The sequence below is a fragment of the Scyliorhinus torazame genome, chromosome 13 (genome assembly GCF_047496885.1).
Source record: "Scyliorhinus torazame isolate Kashiwa2021f chromosome 13, sScyTor2.1, whole genome shotgun sequence".
Lineage (NCBI taxonomy): Eukaryota > Metazoa > Chordata > Chondrichthyes > Carcharhiniformes > Scyliorhinidae > Scyliorhinus > Scyliorhinus torazame.
Genome location: NC_092719.1, coordinates 190244347 through 190261941, shown reverse-complemented (window position 1 = coordinate 190261941; position 17595 = coordinate 190244347). Strand labels below are relative to the sequence as shown.

At 53.5% G+C, this 17595-nt stretch overlaps 1 long non-coding RNA gene across 1 annotated transcript in view; it reads right to left on the bottom strand.

The window, feature by feature from the left end:
• Window positions 1-17595, bottom strand: part of LOC140387751 (uncharacterized) — a 120812-nt gene that overhangs the window by 63777 nt on the left and 39440 nt on the right. Inside the window, exon 2 of the long non-coding RNA XR_011934002.1 lies at window positions 3134-3214. This is a non-coding gene — a long non-coding RNA (uncharacterized lncRNA). The remainder of the gene's footprint in view (window positions 1-3133; window positions 3215-17595) is intronic.

Here is a 17595-nt window from a genome sequence, read left to right as displayed (position 1 = left end):
GCCATGGCGAGTCTTTCCACGTGCCCCTCACTCCCCACTGGTTGGGAGGGGCTTTAAAATCCTGGCATATGTTTTAAAACAGTAGACTCATGGAAACATAACATGGTGGCATCGAGCTGTTCTGCTCCAGAGGATTAGAAGACAATTGGGGTAAAATTGGGAGTGGTGGACCTCGGGCAGCATTCTTCATTTGTAACGTCACTGGAGTGCAGTGCCTTGCGAAGTTACCTTCAAAAAACATGGTTTCTGGTTAGCTTCCAACCAGTTGTGATGCATAATGAGAGCCTCCAGTAAATTTAAGGTTGCTTTTTGTTTTGCAACATATCAAACTAGCAGGGCATGAAGGAAGGAAATTTTGAACAGAACACAAATGAAGCAATAAGTACAAGTTGTAAAATTAGTCATCTCACTCCTCTCACAACAGTCACATTAAGAATTAAAAATATGATACTGGTTCTACAACGTTACGGCATTCTTTCTCAGTTTAGGCAGCTGTGGTAGAGGATCACATGTTCCTCAGGAAGTCTACTGTGGAACTATCTGATCCCGGACCAGTCTGACATGCACTCCCAATGCATCGGAAATGCTATGAAGCTGATCTCCTTTCTCTAAGTACTTGCTGGCTATTTGCAACATAACATGATCCCTTCAAATAAATTCTAAGTGGTTAAATGAAGGTCAGTCCCTGCATGTGCAACCCAATATTATTGTGGCTAAAAGCACGTGGTCCTTTTATGCTTTCAGGATGAGGAAACACCACCAGATCCGTAAGTGCTCCCTACTCTTTTTCAGATTATTTATTCCCTGGTCACCTAGCCTCCCACCTTCCCCCCATTCATCTCACTCCTGGAAGAACATTGTGATCTGCAGGAAATTTAGGAATCCTCTGGGGGGAAATAGAATTCTTTGCTTCCTCTTATGTGATCAGGCAAGACTCTTACCTATTATACGAATCTGTTACTCCATCTTTGCAGGGCTGCAAAAATAAAATGTTTACTACCTCCTGTTCCACAAGTTGATCGCCCCTTGAGAAAAGTACCTCTGGCTGTCCAATATCAGTTGTAACTAACCCAAGCACAACAGACCAAACAGCTGCATGGTGTCTTTAATCATTAAATATCTGGATCAGATCCCCATTAAATATCTGCCTGTCCACGGAATACAAACTCAAAGCTTCAAATTCATCTGTGTTTCTAGTGCACTGAATGATCTTAGTGCTCTTCCTGAAACTTTGCCAAAGTCACAATGCTCTTGCTGAGTTGGTGGTGATGGTGAGGACAGCATATTTTGAGTAAGATTAAACCAGATCCTTCCTAACCCTATTAGTGTGGTCCTTCCTTTTTAATGGTTAATACCAGATAGCTTCTTGATAATGAATTTGAGCCTTGAGAGAATCAGACCAGAAACTTTCCCTCTCTCACAGTTACCTTTACTCAACATCAACATGCCGTATATAAATATCCTTATTTTTAGCAACTGTTACCAATTGCTTTAACTATCGATTCCCAGGCACTACTAAGATGGTATCAAACCTCTGTGGCGGGATTCTCCACTCCCGCGCCGAAGTGCCCACGCCATCGTGAACGCCGTCGAGGTTCACGACAGCGCGTAACGACCCTGATCCCGACCGATTCAGGCCCTGACAATGGGCTAGGATCGGGGCCGCGTCATCTACATGCGCCAGGCTTTGTCACCACGTAAAGGCGGCGCCGCATAGATGTCGCGGCCGGCGCCGCATAACTGGCGTCACCCGCGCATGCATGGTTGCCGTCCTCTCTGAGTCCGCCCCGCAAGAAGATGGCGGACGGATCTTGCGGGGCCGTGGAAGGAAGGAGGTCCTCCTTCAGAGAGGACGGCCCGACGATCGGTGGGCACCGATCGCGGGCCATGCCACATTTGAGGTACCCCCCGGTGCAGGATACCCCCTCCCCCTCCCGCAGGCCCCCCCCCCCCCCCCCCAGCTTTCCCGCGCTGTTCCCGACGGCAGCGACCAGGTGTGGACGGCGCCGGGGGGAACCCGCCGTTTTGGCCTGGCCGCTTGGCCCATCCAGGCCTGAGAATAGCGGGGGTGCCGGAGACTCGCCATTTTGGGTGTCTCCGGCGATTCTCCGGCCTGTGGCTCGCGGAACTCGACTATGCCGTTCCTGCCGCTTGGGAGAATCGCGGGAGGGCGTCGGACAGGCGTACCGGGAAATTTTGGCGGCCCAGGCGATTCTCCCAACCGGCGCGGGAGTGGAGAATCTCGCCCAGGATTTGCCTCTGAAGTCTGTTTTCCCACTTTAATTCCGGTGACTGCAGCAGTCCCTTTAACTCAGAAAACTTTGGGCGGGATTCTCTGAAAAGGGGCTATGTCCCCACGCCGGCAGGAAAACCGGTGCCAACGACTCCGGTGTCAACCTCCCCCCAAAGTGAGGAAGTCTCACCTTTCTAAGGGGCTAGGTTGCCGCCGGAGTTGTCCCCGCTGCTCCAGCCGGCGCCGAAGGGCCGGCGCGAGTTCGCGCATGCTCGGAACTGCCGGCATGATCTCGCATATGCGTGGACCGGCCGACGTATTTCCGCACATGCACAGACCGGTCTGCGTATTTCCGCGCATGCGAGGGAGTTCTCTTCTCCGTGCTTGCCCCCAGGCAGAGCCCTACAGGGACCTGGCGCGGAGTAAAGGAGTCCCCCACGGAAACAGCCCGCCCGCAGGATCGATAGGACCCGATTGTGGGCCAGGCCACCGTGGGTCGGATCCCCCCCATGCCCCCCCCCCCCCGCACAAACTGCCTCCGCACACTTACCTGGACAAAACTGGACGGCCACTCGGCCCATCGGGGCCCGGAGAATAGCCGGGGGGCTGCTGTCACTGGCCCCCGAAAGGCGTGGTGGGAATCCCGGAATACGGCGCCGGAGAATAGGGCAGCCAGTATCAGGGCGGGATTCGCACCTCCCCCGCCCTCCCCCCGCCCCCCCCTCAGGGATTCTCCAACCCGGCGCAGGGTCGGAGTATTCCGGCCTTTGTTTACTTTTCCCCTTGAATTCTCCTCAACAATACCTTGATCTCTGTTCTCCTAACTTCAGTCTTCTTCAGAAATTCTTTATGTCCCAATTCCCAGTTATCTGGACTGTATCTGTTTTTTGGAAAACCTACCTCTTTGCAATACCCTTGTCCTGACCAATCTTTCTTCTGGCCGGGTTGAGAGGTGTTCACTCCCCAATGTTCTGTCTCCAACTGCAATCAAATTCAGATAAATTACAAACAAACACCTTTCTCCTTAAAAGGTGCTACTTCTATTTATTCTTCATGCTCTAATCCTCTCCAAATACAACAGAAACACAGTTGGAACTTAAGCAACTCCCACACATACAAACACCTTTGTCCAGCATGAATCTAACTATAGAAGCTGGGAATCCCGACGGCGGAGAATTCAGCCCACCATCACACTGCTGAAATCATAATAGACGGTGAGCATGATATTTGTTATGTTTAATACTATCTAATGAGGGGACTTCCGGTGGCGGCTATGGACGAGTAAGTCGCACATTTGGTGGCTCCCGCTCTGGTCGGACTTTCGGACTTATCCCCTGGACTTTTTTCCGGTTTTAAACTTTAAATTCGAAGGCTGAGGCAATTGGGCACCGTTTCCCCGTATCGGTGTGTGGAGAAAAGAACCAGAAGTGCACGAAAAGGCAGAAATAGAAAGATAGGCAAGGGCTGTGCTGAAGCTGCAGCGGGAGACAGCATGGCCGAGGACCGGCCCCCTGGTGTGTCGGCCCAGCGATCAACGGAGCAGCTGATGCAGGTCATCCAGGACGGTTTTGCCAAGCAGAAACGGGACTGCCTGGACCCGATTAAAGAGTCGATTGATCGGCTGGAACACAGATTGGCCGCCCAGGATCGGGCGATCCAGAAGGTCGAGAAGGCGCTGGCTGAGCAGGAGGAGCATCAAACAGCAGTGGCGTTGGAGGTGGGGATGCTGCGGGACCAGCAGAAAAGGCTTCTGGAGAAGGTGGAGGACCTAGAGAATATGTCCCGCCGGCAGAACGTAAGAAGTGTCGGGCTCCCGGAGGGGGCTGAGGGAGCGGATGCTGGCGCATACCTTGCGTGTATGTTTCAGGAGCTGCTGGGGGAGGGGGCATTTTCCCGTCCCTTGGAGGTGGACAGGGCGTACAGAGCGCTTGCAAGGAAGCCGCGAACGGGGGACCCTCCGAGGGCAATGGTGGTGAGGTTCCACCGGTTCCTGGACAAGGAATGTATCCTTCAGTGGGCCAAGCGAACGAGGAGCTGTAAGTGGGACAACAGTATCCTGCGGGTTTACCAGGACCTGAGTGTGGAGGTGGCCAGGAAAAGGGCAGGTTTCAACCAAATTATGTCAATCTTCTTCAAGAAACAGGTGAAGTTTGCACTGCTGTATCCGGCTCTTCTCTGGGTCACATATGAGGACCAGCATCATTATTTTGAGTCGCCCAAAGATGCGCTGGACTTTGCTAAAAGAAAAGGACTGGTGGGGGGCTGAGAACTCTCAAACTTTGGGGCAACGTGTTGGCCTATATTGGGCCCTTTTATTTTTTTTCTTAAATTTGTTTTTTCTCCTCTTATTTTTTTTCTCTGCTGTTTTTGAGTTCTGTTTATGAAGGAGGGGGAAAAAAGTGTTTTCGTTTTCGGGTTTTCTTTTCGGTGGATGTTGGCAATGTCTTTTTCATTGATGTGCACTTTTGTGGGGTGGAGACGTGCTTGTTTGAGTTTCGGTGGGTGGTGTTTTTTTTTCTGCAGCTGGGTGATTTGTGTGGGGATTGTTAGATGAGGGAATTTGTTTGTTCAAGCGGGGTCGGGGGGAGCTAGGGAACAATAGGTGGGAGACTTTTTGGCGCCGGGGGCGGGGGCCACCACGCTAGCTGGGTGAGCTAGCTCACGGAAGCACAGTGCGGGGTGTGCATATGCGTAGTTTACTGTGTGGGTTAGGTTTTAGAGTAGCGTTGCTAGGGGGGAGGGGGGGGAGTGGTTCTGCTGACGAGGGAGAGACTTTGGTGAAGGGACAGTGAGGAGGTCGGTGGCAGGGGCCGCCGGGGGGCGGGCCTGAGGAGGCGCGGTACAGGGGCTGGAGGCGGGCCCAAGAAAGGGGATGGCTGATTGCCGGGGGGGGGGGCACTTTGCCTCCAACTCGGCGAATCACCTGGAATGTTCGAGGGTTAAATGGGCCGGTTAAGAGGGCACGTGTGTTCGTGCACCTGAGGGGACTGAAGGCGGACATGGTAATGCTGCAGGAGACACATCTTAGAGTAGTGGACCAGGTTAGATTGAGGAAAGGCTGGGTCAGTCAGGTTTTCCACTTGGGGCTAGATACAAAGACTAGAGGGATTGTGATCTTGATTAATAAGCGGGTGATATTTGAGGTGGGTAGAATAGTTTCGGATGTGGGGGGTCGATATATTATGGTTAGCGGTAAGCTGGAGGGGATGAAGGTAGTGCTGGTTAATGTATATGCGCCAAATTGGGATGATGTGGAATTTATAAAGAAGATGTTAGGGAAGATACCGGACCTGGACCCGCACAAACTGATCATGGGAGGGGGATTTAATACAGTTATTGATCCCGGCCTGGATCGGTCATGCTCGAAAACGGGCAGGGTGCCAACAATGGCAAAGGAACTGAAAGGGTTCATGGAGCAGATGGGTGGGGTGGATCCATGGAGATTTAGGCAGCCGAGGGTGAAGGAGTTTTCCTTCTACTCCCACCTACATAAGGTATACTCTCGGATCGATTTCTTTGTTTTGGGTAGGGCCTTGTTGGCAGGGGTGGTGGACACGGGGTACTCGGCGATTACGATCTCGGACCATGCTCCACACTGGATTGACTTGCAGTTAGTACAGATAGCAATAAGTGCCCGCAATGGAGGTTGGATGTAGGGCTATTAGCGGACAAAGCGGTAGGCGAGAGGCTGAGGAAATGCATACCAAATTACCTGCAGGTAAATGATACGGGGGAGGTCTCAGCAGCGGTGGTCTGGGAAGCGCTGAAGGCAGTGGTGAGAGGAGAGTTGATTTCGATCCGGGCTCACAGGGACAGGACGGACAGGGCAGAGACGACCGACTGGTAAAAGAGATTCTGCAAGTCGACAGGAGGTATGCGGAGACTCCAGAGATAGGGCTTTTAAGTGAACGGCAGAGGCTACAGGCGGAGTTTGGCTTGTTAACCACAGGGAGGGCAGTGGAACAGCTCAGAAAGGCGAGGGGGGCGATATACGAGCATGTTGAGAAGGCCAGCAGGATGCTTGCACAGCAGCTCAGAAAGAGGGAGGCAGCTAGAGAAATAGGGAAAGTTATTGACGGGGATGGGAACTTGGTTGGGGACTCGGCAGGGGTGAGTAAGGCGTTTCAGGATTTTTTACAGCCGGTTGTATAGGAACCCCCTGCGGGGCCGGAGGGGATGAGACACTTCCTGGAGGGGCTGACTTTCCCGAAGGTGGACGGGGTGCTGGTAGAAGGGCTGGGGGCCCCGGTCGGCTGGAAGAGATAGTGGAGGGCTTGAAGGCCATGCAGTCGGGTAAGGCCCCGGGACCGGGCGGGTACCCAGCAGAGTTCTATAAAAAGTTCTCCGGGATATTGGGACCGGTGCTGATGAAGGTGTTTAGCGAGGCAAGGGAAAGGGGGGTTCTGCCCCAGACGATGTCACAGGCCACGATTTTGCTTATCCTGAAGCGGGACAAGAACCCGGAGCTATGTGGGTCTAACAGGCCGAATTCCCTGGTTTTTAAAAAATGTTTTTATTCAAGATTTTTCCATAATTTTTTACAAAACACGACAATAGAAAATATAATGCAAAGAAGGCAAAAACACTGCCAACAAAACAACTTAACCCCCTCACCAACTAAGAATTTAATAAACAAAAACAAAGCAAAGTAGGGCATCCGCCCCTTACAAATAAAATGAAATCTCCCCCCCCCTCCTCCCCCCTGGGTTGCTGCTGCTGACCTCCACCTAACTTTCCGTGAGAAAGTCAAGGAACAGTTGCCACCGTCTGGAGTACCCCTGCACAGACCCTCGCAAGGCAAACTTTATCTTCTCCAACCAGAGAAACCCCACCATGTCACTGACCCAAGCCTCCACGCTTGGGGGTTTCGCGTCCCTCCACATTAACAAGAGCCGTCTCCGGGCTACCAAGGAGGCAAAGGCCAGAACTCCAACCTCTTTCGACTCCTGCACTCTCGGACCGTCCGATACCCCAAATATTGCTATCCCCCAGCTCAGCTTCACCCGAGTGTCCAAGACTTTGGACATAGCCTTTGCAAAGCCCTTCCAAAATTCCGTAAGCGCCGGGCATGTCCAGAACACATGGGCGTGGTTTGCTGGGCTCCCTGAACACCTCACGCACCTGTCCTCCACCACAAAAAACCTACTCATTCTCGCCCTTGTCATATGCGCCCGGTGCACCACTTTAAACTGAATCGGGCTAAGCCTGGCGCAAGATGAGGAGGAATTTACCCTGCCCGGGGCACCCGCCTACAGGCCCTCATCCAGCTCCTCCCCCAGCTCCTCCTCCCACTTGCCCTTCAGTTCTTCCACCGAGGCTTCCTCCGCCTCCTGCAGCTGCTGGTATATGTCCCACCCACACCCCCGTGACCACCCTGTCCTGTATCCTCCGGGCAGGCAGCAGCGGAAATTCCCCCACCTGTTCTTTCACAAATGCCCGAACCTGCATGTACCTAATGGTATTCCCCGGGGATAGCCCAAATTTCTCCTCCAGTGCCCTCAGACTGGCAAAAGTCCCATCGTTAACCAACTCCCTCATCCTTCTGATTCCCCCCCTGTGCCACCCGAGGAACCCACCGTCAATCCTACCTGGAACGAACCTCTGGTTGTTCCGTATCGGGGTCCAAACTGAGGCCCCTACCTCCCCCCTATGCCGTCTCCACTGCGCTAAATCCTCAGTGTCGCTGTCACCACCGGGCTCGTCGGCGGAAGCGGCGATGGTGCCGTCACCAGTGCCCCCAAACTAGTATCTATACAGGACGCAGCCTCCAACCGTTTCCACGTCGCCCCCTCTCCCTCCATTCCCCATTTCCGAATTGTCAACACATTCGACGCCCAGTAATAGCTGCACAGGTTCGGCAGCGCCAGCCCACCCCCCCCCCCCCCCCCCCCCCACCCGCCCCCCCCTGCACTCCAAAAACAGTCTTTTAACCCGCGGGGTCTTATTTGCTCACACAAATCCCGTGATACTCCTATTTACCCGCTTGAAAAAGGACTTGGGGATGAGAATGGGCAGGCACCAGAACACGAACAAGAACCGAGGGAGGACCGTCATCTTTACGGACTGCACCCTGCCCGCCAGGGAGAGTGGCAGCATGTCCCACCTCCTAAAGTCCTCCTCCTTCTGACCCACCAGCCGCGCTAAGTTGAGCTTGTGCAAGACCCCCCAGCTCTTGGCCACCTGGATGCCCAAGTACCGAAAGCTCCTCTCCACCATCCTGAACGTTAGTTCTCCCCAACCTCTCTTCCTGGCCCCTCGCATGCACCACAAAAAGCTCGCTTTTTCCCACGTTTAGCTTGTATCCCGAAAAGTCTCCAAAATCCCTAAGAACCTGCATGACCTCCCCCATCCCCTCCACCGGATCCGCAATATACAGAAGCAGGTCATCCGCATACAGTGAAACATGGTGCTCCTCCCCCCCCGAACCAATCCCCTCCAGTTTATGGACTCCCTCAATGCCATGGCCAGCGGCTCAATCGCCAAGGCAAACAGCAAGGGGGACAAAGGGCACCCCTGCCTACTTCCACGATATAGCCTAAAGTACCCTGACCGCAGCCGGTTCGTCGACTCACTCGCTACCGGGGCCTGGTACAACAATTTGACCCACCCTATGAATTCCTCCCCAAATCCAAATCTGCCTAACACCTCCCATAGGTACTCCCACTCCACCCGGTTGAAGGCCTTCTCCGCGTCCATTGCTACTACCACTTCTGCGTTTCCCCGCCCCCCTCCGAGGGCATCATGATCACATTCAGGAGCCTCGGCACATTCGTATTCAGCTGCCTGCCCTTCACAAACCCCGCCTGATCCTCATGAATCACTCCCGGGACACAATCCTCAATCCTAGTGGCCAAGATCTTGGCCAACAGCTTGGCATCCACATTAAGGAGTGAAATCGGCCTTTGGAGCCGCATTGCAGCGGGTCCTTATCACGCTTGAGGGCAATTGAGATCAGATCCTGCGACATCGTCGGGGGAAGGATACCCTTTTCCTTAGCCTCGTTAAAAGTTCTCAACAACAGAGGGCCCAACACCTCGGAGAATTTACTACAGAACTCTACGGGGAACCCATCCGGCCCCGGGGTCTTGCCCACCTGCATACTCCTCAACCCCTTAACTAGCTCTTCCATCCCAATTGCGGCCCCCAGTCCCTCTATCCGCCCTTCCTCCACCTTTGGGAACCTCAGTTGGTCCAGGAACTGCCTCATCCCCTCCCTACCCTCCGGCGGTTCTGACTCATACAGTTTACCATAGAAGTCCTTAAAGACCTTGTTTATTTTAGCTGGACTCCGCACCGTGTTCCCCCCTCTATCTCTAATTCCCCCAATCTCCCTAGCCGCCTCCCTCTTCCACAGCTGATGTGCCAGCATCCGACTTGCCTTCTCCCCATACTCATATACTGCTCCCTGTACCTTCCTCAACTGGGCCTCAGCCTTCCCCATGGTTAGCAAGTCAAACTCCATTTGGAAGCTCCGGCGCTCCTTCAGCAGCCCCTCCTCGGGTGATTCCGCATACCTCCTATCTACCCTCAGTATCTCCCCCACCAATCTCTCCCTCTCCATCCTCTCCCTCTTTTCCCTGTGGGCACTGATTGAGGTTAACTCCCCCCCTGACCACTGCCTTCAGCGCCTCCCAGACCACACTCACCGACACCTCCCCATTATCATTGGCCTCCACATATCTTTGGATGCACCTCCGGACCCGCCCACAGACCTCCTCGTCTGCCAGTAGTCCCACGTCCATTCGCCACAGCGGGCGTTGGCTTCTCTTCTCCCCCACCCCCAGCTCCACCCAGTGCGGGGCATGGTCCAAGATCGCAATGGCCGAATACTCCGTCCCCTCCACCCTCGAGATCAGCGCCCTGCTTAGCACGGAAAAAATCTATCCGCGAGTAAGCCTTGTGTACACGGGAGAAGAAGGAAAACTACCTCGCTCTTGGCCTGGCAAATCTCCAGGGATTCACTCCCCCCATCTGGTCCATGAACCCCCTCAGGGCTGCCGGCCGCTTTCCCGACCTCGACCTTGACCGGCCCAGAGTTGGGTCCAGGACCGTATTGAAGTCCCCCCCCCATTACCAAACTACATGACTCCAGATCCAGAATCCGACTCAGCATCCGCTTCATGAACCCCGCATCGTCCCAATTCGGAGCATACACATTCACTAGCACCACCCGGGCCCTCTGCATCCTGCCACTCACCATAACATAACGACCCCCCCTTATCCGCCACAATACCCACCGCCTCAAATGCCACCCGCTTATTCACCAAGATTGCGACCCCCCTGTTCTTTGCATCCAGCCTTGAGTGAAAAACCTGCCCCACCCATCCCTTCCTCAGCCTGGTTTGATCCGCAATCTTCAGGTGTGTTTCCTGTAGCATGGCTACGTCTGCCTTCAGCCCCTTTAAGTGCGAGAACACCCGGGCCCTCTTGACCGGCCCCGATATCCCTGTTGAACGTAGATGCCAAACTGCTGGCCAAAATGTTGTCCTCTAGGATTGAGGATTGTGTGCCGAACATCATTGTGGAAGATCAGATGGGGTTTGTTAAGGGCAGGCAGCTGGTGGCCAATGTAAGAAGGCTGTTAAACGTGATCATGATGCCCGCGGAGAGTAGGGAGGTGGAGGTAGTGGTCGCGATGGATGCGGAGAAAGCTTTTGACCGGGTTGAGTGGGATTATTTATGGGAGGTTCTGGTGCGGTTCAGATTTGGGAGGGGCTTTATTGACTGAGTCAGGTTGCTGTACCAGGCTCCTGTGGCAAGTGTACGGACGAACAGGACGACTTTGGGCTATTTTAGACGGCACCGGGGGACGAGACAGGGATGCCCCCTCTCCCCACTGCTGTTTGCGCTGGCTATAGAGCCACTGGCAATTGCTCTGAGGGCATCAAGGGGCTGGTCCGGGGCGGGGTGGAGCATAGAGTCTCGCTGTATGCGGACGACCTGCTTTTGTATGTTTCAGATCCAATTGAGGGGATGGAAGAAATTATTGGAATTTTGGGGGAATTTGGCCGGTTTTCGGGGTATAAGCTTAATATGGGGAAGAGCGAGATGTTTGTGCTGCAGGCACGGGGTCAGGAGAGGCGACTGGGGGAACGGCCGTTTAGAGTGGTAGGGGACAGTTTCAGGTACCTGGGTATCCAAGTGGCGTGGGATTGGGACCGGCTACATAAATTGAACTTGGCCCGGTTGGTGGATCAGATGAAGGAGGATTTCCAGAGATGGGATGCGCTCCCGTTGTGTCTGACGGGCAGAGTCCGCCAGCGTCTGTTAGAAAAGGACACCCTGGATCTCAGGGAGTCACGGACCCTTGCAGGCTCCCTGGACGTGGCCACCAGGAACGCCCGCGCTTACGTTCCCGACCGCATGGCAGCCCCCTGGGCAGCGTGGAGCCCTCTGCGGCCGACCCCGACACTTCCCCCATTCCCCCACAGGCCTACGCTGCAAGGCGGCCTGGTAACCCTAGGGGGCCCAGCTGCTACTTTTGCGGGAGGCCAAGCACCCCCGCTAGCGCTGCCCGGCCCACGCATCCACCTGCAAGGGGTGTGGCAAAAAGGGCCATTTCGTGGGGGGTATGTCAGGCCCGTGCGGTTGCCGCGGTTTCCGGCGGCGAATGCGGACCGCAACCATAAACTTCTCCACGGTCACCGTGCGGCCAGCGGTCGCCGCCATCTTCATATTCCAGGGCCACATGCGCACCCTGGCGCCGCCATCTTGTTCCGCGGACGCCACCTTAGATGGATGGGTGCCGCTATTTTGTGCAGCCCCAGCCATGTGCGACCAATGGGAGCCGCCATCTTGGATGAACCCCCAGGACCCCAGCTCGGCTGACCACGCACTGCCCGAAGAGAACTCTCAACTGCTGCGATTAGCCTCTGTGACTCTGGATCAGTCTCGGCCTCGAACACTCAACTGCTACGACGGCCGTATTTATCAACGGGCACGAGATGTCCTGCCTAATCGACTCTGGGAGCACGGAGAGCTTCATACACCCTGATACGGTAACGCGCTGTTCTCTCCTCATCCACCCCATTAATCAAAAAATCTCCTTGGCTTCCGGTTCACACTCAGTGCAGATAAAGGGGTTTTGTGCAGCAAACCTCACAGTCCAGGGAAGGGAGTTCAAAAATTTCCGTCTCTACGTCCTTCCCCACCTCTGTGCGGCTACACTCCTGGGTTTAGACTTCCAGTGTAAACTTCAAAGTTGTGGTAGTATGCATTAGGGGTCATGTGGGACTGTGAAGCCGTGATGCTGTTGGCTGACAGATCCCGGGTCCTGGTTGGCTGTTGATCCCTAGCTCCGCCCTGAAGGCGGAGTATAAGAACCTGGGCTTCTCCCCGCAGCTCCAGTCTGTTGCTGAACTGCTGGGAACAAGTCACGCTTAATAAAGCCTCATCGACTTCATCTCTATTCGTCTCTCTCGTAAGTCATTGTGCGCTGACCATCAAATTCGGCGGCCCTATACCCCCCCTTACTGTCTGCGGCCTTGCGACCCTTAAGGTCGACCCGCCTTCCCTGTTTGCGAACCTCACCCCGGATTGCAAACCCGTCGCCACCAGGAGCAGATGCTACAGTGCCCAGGACTGAATCTTTATTAGGTCAGAGGTCCAAAGGCTACTGAGGGAAGGGGTCATTGAAGCCAGTAACAGCCCCTGGAGAGCTCAAGTAGTGGTGGTAAAGACCGGGAGAAGCATAGGATGGTCATCGACTACAGTCAGACCATCAACAGGTTTACGCAGCTGGACGCGTACCCTCACCCCCGCATATCCGACCTGGTAAACAGGTTCGCGCATTATAAGGTCTTCTCCACGGTGGATCTCAAGTCCGCCTACCACCAGCTCCCCATCAGTACTAGTGACCGCAAATACACTGCCTTCGAGGCTCTATCACTTCTTAAGGGTTCCCTTCGGTGTCACCAACGGGGTCTCGGTCTTCCAGCGCGAGATGGACCAAATTGTTGTACGGTACGGTTTACGGGCAACATTTCCGTATCTCGATAATGTCACCATCTGCGGCCATGACCAGCAGGACCATGACACCAACCTCCGAAAATGTCTCCAGACTGCAAAGATCCTTAACCTTACATACAACAAGGAAAAATGCGTGTTTAGCACCGGCCGCCTAGCCATCCCCGGCTACGTAGTGCGAAATGGAGTTACAAGCCCCGACCCTGAATGCATGCGCCCCCTTATGGAGATCCCCCTCCCTCACTGCCCCAAGGCCCTGAAACGATGCCTAGGGTTTTTTAGCTACTACGCCAAGTGGGTCCCCAAATACGTGGACAAGGCCCGTCCCCTGATCCAATCCACAGCTTTTCCCCTGACGATAGAGGCCCGCCAGGCCTTCAGCCTCATCAAAGCAGACATTGCAAAGGCCACGATGCACGCCATCGACGAGTCCCTCCCCTTCCAGGTCGAGAGCGATGCGTCCAACGTAACTCTGGCGGCCACCCTCAACCAAGCGGGCAGACCCGTGACCTTCTTCTCTCGTACCCTCCATGCTTCCGAAATCCGCCACTCCCCAGTCGAAAAGGAGGCCCAGGCCATAGTAGAAGCTGTGCGACATTAGAGGCATTACCTGGCCGGCAGGAGATTCACTCTCCTCACGGACCAATGGTCGGTTGCTTTCATGTTTGATAATGCACAGCGGGGCAAGATAAAAAATGACAAGATCTTGCGGTGGAGGATTGAACTCTCCACCTACACCTACGAGATTGTGTATCGTCCCGGGAAGCTAAACGAGCCTCCTGACGCCTTGTCCCATGGCACATGTGCCACTGCACAAGTGGACCGCCTCCGAGCCCTCCACGAGGACCTCTGCCACCCGGGGGTCACTCGCTTTTTCCATTTTGTCAAGACCCGCAACCTGCCCTACTCCATCGAGGAGGTCAGGACAGCCACCAGGGACTGCCAAATCTGCGCGGAGTGCAAACCGCACTTCTACCGACCAGAGAAAGCTCATCTGATAAAGGCTTCCCATCCCTTTGAACGCCAGCATGGACTTCAAAGGCCCCCTCCCCTCCACCGACCGCAACACGTACTTCCTGAACGTGATTGACGAGTATTCCCGGTTCCCATTCGCCATCCCCTGCCCCGACATGACCGCAACCATCGTCATCAAGGCCCTCCATAGCATCTTTGCACTGTTCGGGTTCCCCGCTTACATACACAGTGATAGCGGGTCCTCCTTTATGAGCGACAAACTGCGTCAATTCCTGCTCAGCAAGGGCATCGCCTCGAGCAGGACGACCAGTTACAACCCCCGGGGTAACGGACAGGTAGAGAGGGAGAACAGAACGGTCTGGAAGACCGTCCTACTGGCCCTACGGTCCAGGACCCTCCCAGTCCCCGCTGGCAAGAAGTCCTCCCGGATGCCATCCACTTCATCCGGTCACTGCTTTTTACGACCACCAATCAGACACCTCACGAACGTCTCCTTGTCTTCCCTAGGAAGTCCTCCTCTGGGACCTCGCTCCCGACCGGGCTGGCAGCACCCGGACCCATCCTGCTCCGAAAACACGTCTGGGCGTACAAGTCGGACCTGTTGGTCGAGTGGGTCCATCTGCTACATGCTAACCCCCAGTACGCCTACGTGGCGTACCCCGACGGCCGACAAGATACGGTCTCCCTACGGGACCTGGTGCCCGCCGGAACCCCACGCACATCGCAGCCACCAGTCCCATCCTCCCCTCCACCGCAGCACCTTACAGGAGGATCGGTCCTTCCGCCGGCCCCGTCTAGGCCCCCTCCACCCACCGACGCCCCCCGCAGGCGCTCCCTTCCCAGGTCAACCGTTTTCCCCACCAGCGCCGTCTAGGGGTGCCGAAGCTGCCATGGAGATCGAAGCCACGCTCCCAGAGTCACAGACGCCCGAGCCTCCACCGGAGTCACCACCGAAGCTCCGACGATCACAGAGGATGACCAGGGCCCCCGATCGACTGATTGCTTCATTTTAAATGGTGGACTGTAAACTGTAATCTAATTGCTCCATTTTAATTGTAAACTGTAAATATAAACCATCAAATGTACATAGCTATCAGAATTGTAAATAGTTACTAAACACTGTACGGAGGTATTACGGTACCTCCATAACTAATTATACCACATTGCCATGTTTTGTAGTTTTAGGCCACCACCCCCGCCAGACTCTTTTTTAACAGGGGGTGAATGTGGTATTATAGGTATTCCGGTACCTGATAGGCTAAAGCACCATTGGTGGAAACTGTATGCTTTCTATTGGTTAGAATGTATGATAGCTCTGCCCTGCTAGGCAGGGTATAAGAGCCTGTGCCGCCCCAGCAGCCTTCATTCGGTACCTGAGCTGCTGGGGGAAACATCTAGCTTATTAAAGCCTTCAGTTGGACTACAACCTCGCTTTAGTGGTTATTGATCGTGCATCAGAGGATAGGTGCGCAAAATGTGTGGGAGGACCAGAGAACCATGTCCACATGTTCTGGGCATGTCCAAAGCTGAGGGGATTTTGGCAGGGGTTTGCTGATGTCATGTCCAAGGTATTAAATACAAGGGTGGCAATGAGTCCAGAGGTGGCGATTTTTGGGGTGTCGCAAGATCCGGGAATCCAGGGTGTCGCAGGATCCGGGAATCCAGGAGGAGAAAGAGACAGACGTTCTGGTCTTTGCTTCCCTGGTAGCCCGGAGGTGGATATTACTAGCATGGAGGGACTCAAAGCCCCCGAAGTTGGAGACCTGGCTATCGGACATGGCTGGCTTTCTCTGCCTGAAGAAAATTAAGTTTGCCCTGAGAGGGTCATTGTTGGGGTTCGCCCGGAGGTGGCAACCATTCATCGACTTCTTTGCAGAGAATTAATCGTCAGCAGAAGGGGGTGGTGGGGGGGAGGGGGATAGGCTAGCGTAGAGTAGGGGGGGAAAGCAACGGTGGGACCGGTGTGGGAGGGAGGCGGTATTTGCACTATGTTTATATTTTTGTGTACATTGTTTATATTGCTGCTGTTACAATGCCCCAAAAAAACCTCAATAAAATGTTTATTTAAAAAAAAATACTATCTAATGATTTCTGACACATTCCATCTTCATTCATGATGACGTCTCAAGTATTTGGTACAGATTAAAATTTACTTGTTTTTACCAAATAGCACACACCAAAGTAGAGGGATCAGTAAAACGGTAACTCGCCTGAAATTTTCTTACATCTGATGAGCAGCCAGGCTGATATCCTGGTGAGAAACCTGGAAAAAATGCCAATGTCCTGGAGTTGAAACTCCCATTTCTGGGTTTCCAGAACATAAATTCTCCTGAACCTCACCACAAACCCCCATCTCCACATCCTCCCTACCCCTCACCAACTCCGTCCCAGTAAATATTGACTCCAATGTAAGGCGTTACAAATTTTTAGCCAGGAAAGGCCTAAAAAATATTTGTTACTCAGGTAAAAGACTGATTTGTCTTTTTTAAACCACAACTGCTTGCATAACGTCTGAAAGTTAAATCTCCAAAGGTGTTTTACAGGGGCACAATTGGACAAAAATTGACAAAATGTCATTAAACTTAAAGAAGAGGCTTCAATGCTGCTTGCCAAGAAAGCTTGGCTCCCTGGACTCTGTTCCAAGTTATTTCAGCCTGCTTAGATGCAGTTCAATTGAATATAATTTACAATATTGTGATTTAAAAGAATTAGACTACTTTAAGCTGGGCCTTTCTCTGGTTGCTGCAGATCCATTTTGGGCCATTGTCTTCTACATACTGGTACATCGTTTGTGAAGATCCTGGCTTTAGTCCCTGAGTGCTGAAGAGAATGTCTGCCAGGGGCCATATCTGTTTACATGGAGAGTTGTGGTTAGGTTAGAGAAATGCATTAATGATAATATTACAATTAAAAAAAGATAGATATTGACCACTTTTTGGTCAAAGCATTTTCATTCCTTTTTTAGTTATATCAAAGTTGCACTTTTATTCCTCCTGTACCCAAGAAGCGATTACAAAATCAATGGAGGGGTCTGTGTGGAGTTCATGTTCCCCGTCTGCATAGGTCTCACCCCATATCCCAAAAAGAGGTGCAGGATAGATGGATTGGCAGCGCTAAATTTTTATTTTTTGTTTTTATTTAGAGTACCCAATTAATTTTTTCCAATTAAGGGGCAATTTAGTGTGACCAATCTACCTAGCCTGCCGGGTTGTGGGGGCGAAACCCTCGCAGACACGGGGAGAATGTGCAAACTCCACACGACAGTGACCCAGAGCCGGGATCGAACCTGGGACCTCGGCGCCGTGAGGCAGCAGGGCTACCCCACTGCGCCACTGTGCTTGACAGCGCTAAATTGCCCTTTAATTGTAAAAAATTTGGAACCATTTGGCAAACCTCGTCCAGCAACATGAGGTTGCCCTTGT